The following is a 15,584-nucleotide window of genomic DNA, read 5'->3' as shown; positions in this document are numbered from 1 at the left end:
GAACGCTTACTGTGTGCAGAATACTGTACTAAGTGCTTGGGAGAATACGCTATAACAATAGACATACTGTGAGCTTACAGTCTAGAACAAGAGCGGGCAAGCCACTAGCACTATAATCAATTCCTCTGCGCAGACTTTTGTCCTGAAGTCTAAACCTTATTGGTGACCAAGTCCACAATATTTTTATGATATTTGTTAAGCCCTTACTAATATCCCAGGAGCTGTACAAAGCACTGGAGTATATTCAAGCTAATCAGGTTGGACCCATTCCACGTCCCACATGGGGTTCACAGTCTGGATCGCCATTTTACAGACGAGGTAACTGAGGCACAAAGCCGTCAAGTGACTTGCTCAAGGTGACACGGCAGGCAAGCGGCAGAGCCAGTATTAGAACCCAGGTCCTGTTTGACTCCCAGACCTGTGCTCTATCCATTAGGCCTCGCTGCTTTTCTGTTGTTAAAGATGGAACAGAAGGTGATTTTTTTAAGGCATAAGGTAGAGCCAGAACCTGATCCTAGCTGCCATTTTCAGGGACGGTGTGATCTGTTCCACCTTCAAAAAGGAATAGGGATTGAAGGACCCCCACCAGGTCATTTCATCCAATCTCCTGCCTTCGGGGAATTCCTGACTTCGCTAGATTGCAAGCTCCTTGGGGGCAGGGATTCTGTCTACCAATTCTACTGAGTTGTACTCTCCCAAGTGTTTAGGATAGCGTTCTGCATACGACAAATACTACGATTTATCAATTGATTGATTGATTCGGGGAGACCGACGATGACGATTCAAAACGAGGGGGCATCCATTGTTTTTCATCTTCAGGGACAAAGTTTCCTCATCCTCCCTTAGCCACTAATTCCAGGGCTGGACTCCTGGGGAGTCAGAAATCCAGTTCATTCATTCTCCTTTCAACCTCCCTCTCTTCTCTAGCTGTTCACGTGACGCGGAAGGGAACAGGTTGACCTACATGGTCCCTACGCTTCAGGAGTTCCAAGTTTCAACAGACAAACATGATGCCAACAGACACATCCGGGAACAGATCGAATCCCATTCGGCCAGGACAAATGTCCGGAGTGTGGATTGCCTATATTCCTTTGCTTCTCCTCGCCCTGCTTTCCTCCTTACGGGTCATTTTCTTCATCAGCAGCAGGTTGCCAAGGGAAAACCTGGAGAGGGAAAGAAGGGGAAAGAGATCTGGAAGAGGAAGCGAAGGACTGCAATAAGGTTTTTGGATTATCTGTCGATTTCATTTATCCAGACTCTCTCTAGAAGCCAGGTTATCGAAAGCTGGAGTTCCAATGGAAAGGCTGTGGAGGTAGGTGTCAGGAGACCTGGATTCTAGTCTTGGCCCAGCTAATCATCTGCCGTATGATTTTAAAGCGGGCCACTCTCGCTGTGCCTCCTCACATCTCATCTCGGAAAGATGGGGTAAAGACAGATGACATCCCCGATGTGAAATCTCTCTGGATTTTAAAAGTCATTTTGTAAAATCATTTATAGCGTCAACATTAATACGGCACTAGCTATAAATAACAAAATTAGCATTTGCATCAGAACTAGTTCTGGTATTGGGGCCTAGGCTGTGGTCTCATATTCCCTCTCCAGATATTTTATTTTTAATGGTATTCGTTAAGTGTTTACTACATGCCAGGCTTTGTACTAAGTGCTGGGGCAGATACACGATAATCAGGTTGGACACAGTCCAGGTCCCACCGGAGGCTCACAGTCTTAATCACCATCTCACGGATGAGAAATCGAGTCATAGAGAACTTAAGTGACTTGCCCAAGGTCACAGAGCCGACAAGTGGCCGAGCCGGGATTAGAACCCAGGTCCTCCGACTCTCAGACCCGTGCTCTTTCCACCAGACCACACCACTCCTTTGGCGATTTGGTTATGTCTGGACTAGCACTCCCTCTAGAATGTAAACTCATTGGGGGCAGGGAACTTTGTCTGCCCCCTCTACTATACTGCCCTCTCCAAAGCGCTCTGTACAGTGCTCTGCACACAGCAAGCATTCAATAAATACAATTGCTGGTTGGTTGGTTGGGGCTGGAGAAGGGGATTAGTTCATTGTAAAGGAAAGAAGGGCGAGAGATGTCATTAGGAAGGGAAGATCGTTTGGGGCTTAGGAAGGGAAGAGACAGGCAGGAGCAAAGGTTTGTCTGAAGGACCAGAGGCAGAGGGGAAGAGAAAAGGGAGTAAGAGATATTTGACCCAGCCTGGGTTCACCGACAATATGTGGACATCCGATCCCCTGCCCCGCCACGCACCCCCGTTTGAGTCAGGGCCAGAAACCCAAACAGCTTGAATCAGGGTTCAAGTTCTAACTTGCTGCCTCCTTCCTTCCCATCAGTCAGTGGTTCAGGTTCTAGCGGCGGGGTTCGGGGGGATGGGAGGTGTGGAGGGCAGAAACCGCTTCACCAAGCGAGCGATTGGTGATCCCCGGTCAGAGGTCAGGAGGGTGTGCCCCGGAGAGACGACGATGATTGATCAGTCGTTGCAGGAGGGGCCGGTGAAAACAATTGGAAAACAATTGTTCTGGCCCAAACAACCCTGCGTGGAGAGGTAAGGACAGGGGGTGGGTGAACTCCGGTGGAGCTCAAAGTGCAGCTTTGTCTTTATTCATTGATTCCACCATTTATTCAGCGCTTACAGTGTGCACTGCGCCGTAACAATAAATAGACACATTCCCTGCCCACAGCGAGCTTGCATACAGAGAAATCCCAGCTCTGGGAACAGATAGCAAGTGAACCAACCGTTAAATTGCAACCTCCTATCTATTCCGGTGCTTAGAACAGTGCTTGGCTGTAAGTGCTTAACAAATGCACTGATTAGAAGAGTGCTCTGCTCCCAGGGGCTCAATAAATAAAAACTGTTGATGGATAAATGGGAGGAAGACCAGCTGTACCCACTGTTCGGCCGTGGAGGATATGTGGCACCAACTTTGGTGAATTCCACGTCTGGCAATGGGGGTGACAGAGACGGGGAAAATGGAGGGAAGAAGGGGTGCGGTTAATGCGAAGCAAGGAATAAGGCCTAACAGGGAAGGTGGCTTGGGTCCACGTTGGAGAATAGGGGAGGGAGGCTCAGGACCTGTCTGGGTGACGGGTGATGGGGAGAGATGGTCCAGTGGCCCTGGGAAAGAGGCATTGTTGCACACTATGGACACGCCTGGCTGGGTAGAGGAAAGGATAGAGCCCGGGTTTGGTAGTCAAAAAACTTGGCTCCTAATCTCGGCTCTGCCCCTTGCCTGCTGTGTGATTTTGAGCAAGTCACTTCACTTCTCTGGGCCTCAGTTCCCTCGTCAGCAAAATGGGGATTGAGACAATGAACCCTATGTGGGATAGGGACTGTGTCCAATCCCATTATCTTGTATCTACCCCAGCGTGTAGAATGGGGCTTCTCACATAGTAAGTGTGCATCAAATACCATAATTAGTATCACTGTCCTCTCCCAAGCACCTGCACATAATAAGCACCCAATAAACACCACTGATTGGTTGATCGACTGGCGATGGATTGGCTAGCTGTCTAGTGGCTACCCAACCCCAGGAGCTCAGAGTTCTGAATCAAGCCCAGAAGCCCCCAGGGAAGCCAAGCCCAGGCGGGAAGGGAGGGAAGAATGGAGGAGACAGCTGGTCTATGTCTCCTGGAGGTCACTACATCCATTGTGACCCCCAGACTTGAGTTTGGCGAGCCTCTGCCTCAGTGGCTGCCAAACCTGTCAGTCATCTGGGCCTGGAGGAGGTAGGGAGGTAGGGAATCCTGCTGTGGCTTTAACGAAAGACAAAAAGAGAGGACCCCTTCCCCAAAGGAAGAGAAATGACCAATTGCTTTCAGAGATAGAGGGAGGGAAAGATGGGGGGTGGGGGTGGAGCAGGGAAAGAGAGTCAGGGGAGAGACGGGGAGAAAGGCGGCCAGAAGGAGAGTTAGAGGGAGAGAGACAGTGGGAGAGAGAGCCAGAGGAAGAGAGACAGAGGGAGAGTCAGATGGAGAGAGAGACAGAGGGGGGGGGGGGAAGGCAGCCAGAGGGAGAGAGACAGACAGACAGGGGAAGTGAGAGTTAGAGGGAGAGAGAGAGACAGAGGAAGAGAGCGAGGCAGAGAGACAGCGGGAGAGAGAGATGGAGAGTGGCTGGGTGGGTTCGGGGGAGGTGAAGAGAAGAATAGTGACAGAGGGAGAAAATAGCCTCATCAACATATCCTGAGAGGAGGAGAAGAAGAGGAGAGGAGGAGGAGAAGAGGAGGGCTTTGATCAATGTTTTCCTGGAGTCAGTGGTCAACTTCCTGATCCTCTCAGCCCAGGGCCGACACCGGATGCAGGTTGGTGCCAGCTCCGGGCTTCGCAGCTCAAGGAGCACGGGGAGTCCGTGGGGAAGGGCCACGCTATCCCCTGGGCTATTTGGAGAGCCCCTCCAGTCCCACCATCACCTCAAGCCCACTTTGGCCTCCTTCCCATTCTTCCTGCTGCCTAGATCCAACTCCAGGCTGAGATAGTGCTGTTGTTGCTGGAGAGGGGAGAGAGAAGGGAATCTACTGACTTGTAAGCTGCTCGAGGGCAGAAATTGTGTCTAGCCAGTCAGTCAGTCATATTTATTGAGTGCTGACTGAGTGCAGAGCACTGCGCTAAATGCTTGGCACCATGGAATATAACAATATAGCAGACACATTCCCTATCTACTAATCATGGTACTCTCACGAGCACTTAGTACAGTGTTCTGCACACAGTAATCACTCAATAGAGGCCACTGATAGATTTATTGATTGATTTATAAAAACATTTGACATATCAGTAATTTCTGGTTCTGGATATATTAGTCAATTTGGCTGTCCGGACACAGCACAGCTAATTTTGTCTGAACTGCCTCTCCTCAGAGGATTGGATTTTTTAATGGTATTTGTTAAGCACTTACTACAGTCCAGGCACTGTAGCAGGTTGAACACAGTCCCTGTTCCTTGTGGGGCTCACAGTCTCAATCCCTGTTTTTACAGATGAGGTAACTGAGGTACAGGGAAGTTAAGTGACTTGCCCAAATTCACATAGCAGACCAATGGCAGAGTCAGGATTAGAACCCAGGTCCTTCTGACTCCCAGACCCAAGCTCTTTCCACTGAACCATGCTGCTTATAATTGAGGAAACAGTCAGCCCAACAGCTGTAATTGTTGAGTGTTTACTGTGTTCAGAGCTCTGTACTAAGCGCTTGGGATAATACAGTATAATAGGCAGCAGAGAGAAGGAGAAGGGGCAGAAAAGGATGTTTAGATCCTGGAATGGGTACAAAGATCCTTGGAGATCTTCAGAAGTGGCTAGACCCTGGCCAGGCTAGGGGGGTTAGGGTGTAGTCTGGCGAGAAGACGGGGGGAGGCCGACATGACCTCTGATCTACCCTGCAATTCTGCGGTAAGAAGCATTGTGGTCTAGTGGTTAGAGCCCAGGTCATTCATTCATTCGACTGTATTTATTGAGATCTTACTGTGTGCCAAGCACTGGAGTAAGTGGTTGGAAAGTACAGTTCAGCAACAAATAGAGACAATCCCTACCCAACAACAGGCTCACACTCGGGGAGTCAGAAGGACCTGGGTTCTAAATCCGGCTCTGCCACTTGTCTGCCGTGTGACCTCGAGCAAGTCGCTTACCTTCTCTGTCCCTCAGTTATCTCATCTGTAAAACGGGGATTAAGATTCGGCACCTCATGAAGGTCATGGACTGCATCCCAGGTGATCAGCTTATATCTACCCCAGCCTTTAGTATAATGCCTGGCACAAGGTGAAGACTTAAAAAATGCCATTTAAAAAAAATATTGTGAATATACCACTTTGCCTTCCCGTCTTCTCAGGCCAAAGGATTTCCCCCTCTCACCATAGAGCTTCTCTCTGAGCTGGCTTCTCCCACCGCCCCCCGTCATAACGCAGGTTCATCTTCTGGTTCCTCCTTCCCCCCTTGCCAGCATTCCCCGCTGCTGACCCGCATGGGCTAGGATGGGTTGCAATCTCGGCTGGGCAATCAAGAACCTCTAGTAAACAGATTTACCAACCTCCAATTAGCTTTATGGAGTTGTAAACATCTTCTCAGGGAAGACAGCTGAGTAATCCCGCACACTTTATCTCTGGGAACCCGCCAGGATAGGAGGATTGGGGAGCAAAAGTTAATATTATAGTTGTTGTTTTCATTGTTATGGTTATTATTTTTCTTATAAATAATGCTAATGACTTCTCCTGGAGGTCCCTTCCAGCTTAGGCTTCTCTGATTGGGCTCCATCCCGGCTCCGGCCCCACTGCCGATTCCAAAAGCAGGGATGGAGAGATCTGTGCTGTAGGCCAGCCCCGGGCAGTGTATTGTTCTGTCCCAAGAGCTTAGTACAGTGCTCTGCACACAGCAAGAACTTAACAAATACGATTGAATGAATCAAGGAAGAAAGAGCTCCAGGAGAAGGTGGGGGCTGGAGCCGGAGGATGCTTGTTATTTGTTAAGTGCTTTAAACGAAGAAGTTCTATTTGCCAGGCACTGTACTAAGCGCTGGAGTAGGGGAGGCAGGAGTAGTCTGGCCTTTAATAATGATGGTATGTGTTAAGTGCTCACTATATGACAAGCAGTGTTCTAAGCTCCGGGATAGATACAAGCTAGTCAGTTTGGACCCAGTCCGTGTCCCATGTGGAGTTCACAATCGTTAATCCTCATTTTATAGATGAAGTAACCAAGGCACAGTGAAGTGAAGTGACTTTTCCAAGGTCACACGGCAGACGAGGGGCAGAGTCCGAATTAGAACCCAGATCCTTCCGACTCCCAGGCCCGTGGTCTCTCCAGTAAGGCCATTCTGCTTCTCCGAGGGAAGGAAGGAACCAGATGGGCCCTCTCCTTCCCCCCACCCCGCTCCTACCAGAGATCTATAGAGAATGTGAGCACATTCTTCCTCCCTGGGTTCCCAGGCCCCACCCTAGCAGAGTAAGGGGTGGAATCATTTTCCTCCGGGCCCAGCACTGTGATGAGTACTGGGGCCAAAACAGGATAATCAAATCAAACACAGCCCCTGTCCCAAAAAGGCTCAGTTTAAGTCGGAGGGAGAACAGAATTGCCATTTTTCAGAGGCAGAAACCAAGGCCCTGAGAAGCTAAGTGACTTGCCCAGGTCTCCCGACTACCAGGCCCACGCTCTTTCCGCTAGGCCACACCATTCAGGTTTGGCTCAAGCCAACCCTCTAGCCGGTATGCCCGTTGTGGGCGGGGATCGTCTCTCTTTATCGCTGTACTGCACTCTCCGAGCACTTAGTACGTTCCTCTGCACACAGTAAGCGCTCAATAAAAATGATTGAATGAATGAATGAACCCAAAACCCACCCGGAACCAGGGACGGGGACTCCGACGTAGCGTCAGGAGTCGGCGACTGAATCAGAGGGAACCACCGAGAAGCCTTCCTCCATCTCCCCATTCTCCAGGAAAGCTCAAAATAAGTGAACACATCACATCTCCCTCCCCGTTCCTCTTTCTACCCTCCTCCTCCTCCTCCTCCTCCTCCTCCTTCTTCCTCTTCTGCTCCCCTTCCTCCAGCAGCCATCTAGCGCCTTAGTCACAGGGCAGGGCTAGGAAGGAGGAAGTAGTCGGGGTGGGGTAGTGTGTGGAGTCCAAGGAGGAGTTTGGAGCTGTAGAACTACTTATCCTAAAAACCCAGGGGTGGAGGGATGACAAGTGCAACTTGAAAGTAGGGCCTTGGGTCATTACCGTGAGTCCCGAGACCCGCTGTTCGGCACAGGGCCCGAGCACTGAGGCCACTGTCGGGGTGATGTCGACACCTCTTCAGCGTTTCCCCTCTCCTCAAGAACCTCCAGTGGTTGCCCATCCACCTCAGCATCAACCAGAAACTCCTCACCCCTGGCTTTAAAGGCTCAGGGGAAAGAGCCTGGGCTTTGGAGTCAGAGGTCATGGGTTCGGATCCCGGCTCTGTCACTTGTCAGCTGACTGTGGGCAAGTCACTTCACTTCTCTGGGCCTCAGTTCCCTCATCTGTAAAATGGGGATGAAGACTGTGAGCCCCACGTGGGACAACCTGATTCCCCTGTGTCTATCCCAGCGCTTAGAACAGTGCTCTGCACGTAGTAAGCGCTTAACAAATTCCAACATTATTATTATGATTTAAAGCACTGGGTCACCTCGCCCCTTCCTACCTCATCTCGTTACTCTCCCACTACAATCCAGCCCCCACACTTTGCTCCTCTAGCGCCCACCTTCTCACTGTACCTCCATATCGCCTATCTGCCTCTGCCTCTGGCCTGGAACGCCCTCCCTCCTCGAATCTGACGATGACTCTCCTCCCATTGAAAGCCTTATTTAAGAAGCAGCGCTGAGAAGCAGCGTGGCTCAGTGGAAGGAGCCTGGGCTTGGGAGCCAGAGGTCATGGGTTCGAATCCCAGCTCTGCCACTTGTCAGCTGTGTGACTGTGGGCAACTTCACTTCTCTGTGCCTCAGTTCCCTCATCTATAAAATGGGGATGAAGACTGTGAGCCTCGTGTGGGGCAACCCGTTTACCTTGTACCTACCCCAGTGCTTAGAACAGTGCTCTGCACGTAGTAAGTGCTTAACAAATACCAACATTATCATTATTATTTAAGGCACCTCTCCACCAAGAGGCCTTCCCTGTTTGAGCCCTCCTTTCCTCTTCTCCCTCTCCCTTCTGCATCTCCCTGACTTGCTCCCTCCATTCATCGACCACCCCCCGGCCCCCAGCCCTCAACACTTATGTTCATAACAGTCATTTATTTATTTATATTAACGTCAGTCTCCCCCTCTAGACTCTAAGCTCATTGTGGGCAGGGAATATTTATCATTATATTGAACTCTTCCAAGTGCTTAGCACAGAGCCCCGCGTACAGTAAGCGCTCAATAAGTACAATTGATTGACTGCCCATAACAAGCTTACAGTAAAGTATTATTATCATTATCAACGTCATCATCATCGTGATCCTCACCGCAGTATGAGACCTCTTGATCGGCATGTTCACAGCTATGCTTTTAAACCCGATCCATAGCCAATCCGGCAACTGCAGGCCATTCGATCCGCGGTGTTTGCTGAGCATTTTCTATGAGCACTGTACGGAGCGCTGTTCGAAAGCAACCGGAGACAGGATTCCTGACCTAATCGAACTGTTAGTGGACAACATGGATAGAGCACAGGGCTAGGAGGCCTGGCTTCTAATCCTGGCTCCGCCACTTCTCTGCTATTGGAACTCAGATCTAGATTTTAAGCTCATCGTGGACAGGCTTGTCTGTTGTATTACACTCTGCCAAGCATTTAGTACAGAGCTCTACACAGAGTAAGCGCTCAGTGAATAACGTTGACTGATTAATCTCAGGCACGTCGCTTAATTTCTCATGCTTCAGTGGAACTTGGTCATCAAGGAGCTGATAATCTAGCTTGTCTGTTATATTATACTCTCCCAAGCATTTAGTACAGAGCTCTACACACAGGAAGTGCTCAATAAATATCGTTGATTGATTAATCTCAGGCATGTCACTTAATTTCTCATCCTTCAGTGGAACCCGGTCATCAAGGAGCTGATAATCTAGAGTGGGATTTTGACTCCTTGCATTTTACAGAAGAGAAAATAGAGTCCCGGGGAGCACCTCCCAACCAAGAAAAGCAGTGTGGCCTAGTGGAAAGTGCACAGACCTGGGAGTTTGAGACCCCAGGTTCTAATCCCAGCTCTGCCCCTTGCCTGCTGTGTGACCTGGGGCAAGTCACTTCACTTCTGTGCCTCAGTTCCCTCACCAGCAAAGTGAGGATTAAATCCTACTCTCTCCTACTTAGTCTGGGAGTCCCATTTGGGACCTGGTGACTCGTATCTGCCCCAGGGCTTATTCCAGCGCTTGGCACATAGTAACCACTTGACAAAATGCCACAGATAGGAAGAAACCAAACTAGAACAGTGGCATCCCTTTCCCTCTCCCCCCGACCCCTCCAGGTCACGTAGCCCTCAGGTTGCTGACCCAAACTGGAAAACCAAACCTGGACAGTCAGGAAGGAGGGCAAAGAAGAATGGAGCAGAGTCAGTTGATGGGAAGCTAGAGGCTGTAAATTGTCCACATATTTCGGGGTTATCTGACCATACTTTGCATTCCCCAGGGCCGCTGGAGGGAGGGAGGGAGGGAGGGAAGGAGGGCTGCTTCGTTTTCCAGATTGCGGCAAGAAAAACGGGAAGTACCGCCTTGTCTTTTCATTCATTCATTCAATCGTATTTATTGAGTGTTTACTGTGGGCAGAGCACTGTCCTAAGCGCTTGGAAAGTTGTCTTCCCCCAACTCCCTCCTCCCGCACTCCACCAAACTGCTCTGAGACTCTCTGAGAATGCTGGCTGATCCCGGATCCAGTTCACAGCCCTCCTGGTCCAGAGGGCTCAGCTTTATTCATTCACTCCATTCGTTCAGTCGTATTTCATTTAATCGTATTTCTTGAGCGCTTACTGTGTGCAGAGCACTGCATTAAGCACTTGGAAAGTACAACACAGCAAAAGAGAGAGACGATCCCAGCCCACAACGGGTTTACAGTCTAGAGACGAAAGGCTTACGGTCTAGAGACGGACTTTTACTGGGAAGAGTATTTATTGAGCGCTTACCGTGTGCAGAGCACTGGACTAAGCGCTTGGGAGAGTACGACATAACAATAAACAGACACATTCGCCGCCCACAGTGAGTTTACAGTCTAGAGGGATAGGACACAATACAGCACTGCTCTAAGCCCTTTGGAATTTATAATAAAGTAGGCATGATTCCTGTCCCCTAGGAGTTTTCCTGGGAGCAGCTTGACCTAGTAGAAAGAGCTCAGGACTGGGAATTAAGACACCTGGTTTCTAATCATGGTTCTGCCATTTGCCTGCTGTGTGACCTGGGGCAAGTCACTCCACATCTTTGTGCCTCAGTTTTCTCATCTTTAAAATAGGGTGTCAATACCTGTTCTCCCTTCTATTTAGACTGCGAGCCCCACGAAGCCCAGGTCCTGATTATTTTGCTTCTACCCAAATGCATGGAGTAAGCATTTGACACATTGTTATTATTATGAATTTCTTCTTACGGTATTTGTTAAGCATTTACTATGTGCCAGCCACTGTTTCTCAGAGCTGGGGTAGACACGAGCTGATCTGGTCAGACGCAGTCCCTATCCCAAAGGGGACTCACTGTATTGATCCCCACTTTACAGATGAAGTAACTGAGGCACAAAGAGTTGTGATTTGCCCAAGGTCACACAGCAGACAAGTGGTGGAGCGGGGATTAGAACTCACGTCCTCTGACTCGCAGGCCAGTGGTATATCCACTGGGACACGCTGCTGCTTAATAATAACTACCTGTGAGCAGGGACTGTAGCCCACCTGATTAGCCTGTATCTATCACAGTTCTTGGCACTTAATAAGCACTTGACACGTGCCGTAATTATTATTATTATCATCTAATAATCCCTGCTACCCTAACTCTTCCCACTCTCAACTCATTCTTGTGGATTCTGCTATCTCTATGGACCTACGAAGTTTCTGGGTGAGTCCTATTTCCCTGCCCGCCTGCTTCCAACACCGATCAGATTGGGGGTGCCCTGAGGGCAGGGTTCAAGTCTAGGGGTTGCGACCTAACCTCAACATCAGGCACTTGGTAACAGCTTGTGCCATGCTGGGAGCTCAGTAAATGCTTCAGTCATCCGATCGTATTTATTGAGCTCTTATTGTGGGCAGAGCCCTGTTGGTGCCTTGAGTAACAGACCAGACTGTCAGTTAAGCAGCCCTTCAGTGGAGACCTGGGTCTGTGGAGTCTGAGGGATGATCCCGCCATGAGTATTGGGCAAACAGCAAGGCAGAGTGGTTAAAGCATGGACCTGGGTGGCAGAAGGACCTGAGTTCTAATCCCACCTCTGCCACTTGTCAGCTGTGTGACCTTAGGCAAGTCACTTCATTTCTCTGGGCCATCTGTAAAATGGGGATTAAGACTGTGAGCCCCATGTGGGACAGGGACTGTGACCAACCTAACTAGCTTGTGTCTACACCCCAGCACTTAGAAGAGTGCCTGGAACAAGTAAAAACAATCATTAAAAAATAGTAATGAGAAAGCCTGCAGGGTATAAGGTTCTTGAGGGACTATGGCACACCATATGTGCAGTTCACAGAAAAAAACCCCACAAGACACCAGTCAAAACAGCATTTTTGCAACCAGGTTTAATTTGAGAAATCGTCCGTGCTCTGTCTGGTGGTTAGCTGGCACCTCAGACAATCTGCCCATAAAGACTCCAGCAAGAGAGAACAGAGGCCTGAGATCGTGAAGGTCCTTTTACTCAACCCAGAGCTCCCCGATCCAGACAGCTTCACATTTCACCCCAATATTTCCCAATTCAGACAGGGCCACTTGGCCTAGTGGGAAGATCTCCGGTCTGGGTTGTATCTACCGCAACGCTTAGAACAGTGCCTGGCACTTAGTACACAGACCACGATTATTTATTATTATTTCCACTAGGCCACGCTGCTTCTCTTCCTCCCCGTCCTCTTCTCTTCCTTTTGTTTCTTCTCTGCTCCAAAGGGACTAGCTAACTGGAAGCTTGGCGGGAAAGGACTTAGCTGCTTGGGGTGTTTCTGGGAAGATGACTCTCAGGAAAACTCAGCTGCTGCTCAGTTACACAGCTCCAGGCCGGGGGGGACCCTTGGTAGCCAGCGGCACCTTTGGCTCATATCCAGCAAGGGAAAATGTCACCCTCAAAGCCTGGGGTCGGTGACTGAGGAGAGAAGGGGGTGGGGAAGGGGGAGGGACGGGGGCCACCGCCAACACAGAAGCTCCAAGGCAGCCGTGGAAAGCCAGGTCAAAGGGCAGGATTCAACAAGGAGAGAAAGGAAAATATCCGGATTCCCCCTGGTTCCATCACTCTTTCCCATGGAAGGTCACTGCTTCATCATCATCATCATCATAATAGCATTCGTCAAGCCCTTATCATGTGTCAAGCACTGTTCTGAGAGCTGGGGTAGATATAAGATAATCAGGTTGGAGAAAGTCCCTATAAAGTACCCTATAAAGTACCTATTATGTGCCAGGTACTGTACTAAGCACCGGGGTGGATACAAGAAAATAGGGTTGGACACAGTCCCTGTCCCACTTGGGGCTGACAGTCTTAATCCCCATTTTATAGATGATGGAACTGAGACGCAGAGAAGCCAAGTGACTTGCCCAAGGTCACACAGTAGACAAGTGGAGCCTTGCCTGGCCTCACCCTCCCATTCCAATCCCCTTGAGTTGTATTTATGTACAGATCCTGTTCTGTGACCTTGGGCAAGTCACTTCACTTCTCTTGGCCTCAGTTACCTCATCTGTAAAATGGGGATTAAGACTGTGAGCCTCAAGTGGGACAGGGACTGTGTCCAACCCTATTTTCTTGTATCCACCCGGTGCTTAGTACAGTACCTGGCACATAATAGGCAAGTAACAAAAACCACAATGAATGAATTAACTCTCCCAAGTGCTTAGTACAGTGCTCTGCACACAGTAAGTGGTCTATAAATTCATTCATTCAATAGTATTTATTGAGCACTTACTATGTGCAGAGCACTGTACTAAGCGCTTGGGATGAACAAGTCGGCAACAGATAGAGACGGTCCCTGCCGTTTGACGGGCTTACGGTCTGATCGGGGGAGACGGACAGACGAGAACGATGGCACTAAACAGCGTCAAGGGGAAGAACATCTCGTAAAAACCGATGGCAACTAAATAGAATCGAGGCGATGTACAATTCATTAACAAAATAAATAGGGTAACGAAAATATATACAGTCGAGCGGACGAGTACAGTGCTGTGGGGATGGGAAGGGAGAGGTGGAGGAGCAGAGGGAAAAGGGGAAAATGAGGCTTTAGCTGCGGAGAGGTGAAGGGGGGATGGTAGAGGGAGTAGAGGGGGACGAGGAGCTCAGTCTGGGAAGGCCTCTTGGAGGAGGTGATTTTTAAGTAGGGTTTTGAAGAGGGAAAGAGAATCGGTTTGGCGGAGGTGAGGAGGGAGGGCGTTCCGGGACCGCGGGAGGACGCGACCCGGGGGTCGACGGCGGGATAGGCGAGACCGAGGGACGGCGAGGAGGTGGGCGGCGGAGGAGCGGAGCGTGCGGGGTGGGCGGTGGAAAGAGAGAAGGGAGGAGAGGTAGGAAGGGGCGAGGTGACGGAGAGCCTCGAAGCCTAGAGTGAGGAGTTTTTGTTTGCAGCGGAGGTCGATAGGCAACCACTGGAGTTGTTTAAGAAGGGGAGTGACACGCCCAGATCGTTTCTGCAGGAAGATGAGCCGGGCGGCGGAGTGAAGAATAGACCGGAGCGGGCGAGAGAGGAGGAAGGGAGGTCAGAGAGAAGGCTGACACAGTAGTCTAGCCGGGATATAACGAGAGCCCGTAATAGTAAGGTAGCCGTCTGGGTGGAGAGGAAAGGGTGGATCTTGGCGATATCGTAGAGGTGAAACCGGCAGGTCTCGGTAACGGATAGGATGTGTGGGGTGAACGAGAGGGACGAGTCAAGGATGACACCGAGATCGCGGGCCTGCGGGACGGGACGGATGGTCGTGCCATCCACGGTGATGGAGAAGTCCGGGAGAGGACCGGGTTTGGGAGGGAAGATGAGGAGCTCGGTCTTGCTTACGTTGAGTTTTAGGTGGCGGGCCGACATCCAGGTGGAGACGTCCCGGAGGCGGGAGGAGATGCGAGCCCGAAGGGAGGGGGAGAGGACGGGGCGGAGATGTAGATCTGCGTGTCATCTGCGTAGAGATGGTAGTCGAAGCCGTGAGAGCGGATGAGTTCACCGAGGGAGTGAGTGTAAATGGAGAACAGAAGAGGGCCAAGAACTTCTGACTGATCTGTTGACTGATGAGCCAATTGATTAAATTATGGGTACGCACACCTCTCTCTCACCATCTCTCCTTCCCCGCAACTCAACCCAAATTCAAACCTGCCTTTATCCTCTACATTGTCTCCCCTCACTCCATCTTCCCTTCCCGCAGTCCCTCCTCGGATAACTTTCCGAGCCTCCCTGCTTCCCCGTCAGCCAACAATCCCAAAACACGGGTAAATGAGTCTGTGCTTGCCGGGTCAACCGATTACGAGCCCTCGCATCGACGTGGCAAAATCTGGGTGCATTTCAGCTTCCCAGAGTTCACTCATCCCCGTGGATGATGGGCAAACCTGTTTCCCTGGAATCAGGCTTTCTCTTCTTCCTCCTCCCCTCCTTCCTGCCCCTTGGCCATTTCATTACAGCAACAGCAGCGGGAGAGAAAGTCAAATCAGGCTCTGTGGCTTTTCCCTGGGTGGAGAAGGAGAGGAGGAGGAGAAGGAGAGGATGAAGGGAAGGGCTCAGTGGAGTTGTATTAGCCGGGAGGGCTTCCTCTAAACTGGGCTCCTCCTGCCCTCCCTTATCCAAAACCGACCGGGCCCAATGCCGTAACCCAGGGCTATTTCCTCTCCCTGGAAGGAGGGGAGACTGGGAGAACTTGCTTAGATGTTGTCAGGTTGTTGCCCTGGTGTTAAGCTTCCTCAACTTTGCCCTCAGCCCTTCCCTCAGTGCTGGCAGCGGCACCTCTCCCTCTGCCCGCAAACCGGACTGTTGTCGCC

At 50.4% G+C, this 15,584-nt stretch overlaps 1 long non-coding RNA gene across 2 annotated transcripts in view; it reads left to right on the top strand.

The window, feature by feature from the left end:
- Positions 1-4,095: 4,095 nt before the first annotated feature.
- Positions 4,096-15,584, top strand: part of LOC120639000 — a 36,450-nt gene continuing 24,961 nt past the window's right edge. For both annotated transcript variants that reach the window (XR_005661081.1, XR_005661082.1), the window contains exon 1: positions 4,096-4,319. This is a non-coding gene — a long non-coding RNA (uncharacterized LOC120639000). The remainder of the gene's footprint in view (positions 4,320-15,584) is intronic.

The sequence above is a fragment of the Ornithorhynchus anatinus genome, chromosome 19, assembly GCF_004115215.2.
Source record: "Ornithorhynchus anatinus isolate Pmale09 chromosome 19, mOrnAna1.pri.v4, whole genome shotgun sequence".
Taxonomy (NCBI): domain Eukaryota; kingdom Metazoa; phylum Chordata; class Mammalia; order Monotremata; family Ornithorhynchidae; genus Ornithorhynchus; species Ornithorhynchus anatinus.
Note: the sequence above shows the minus strand (reverse complement) of the source record. Positions and strands in the feature narration are given on the sequence as shown.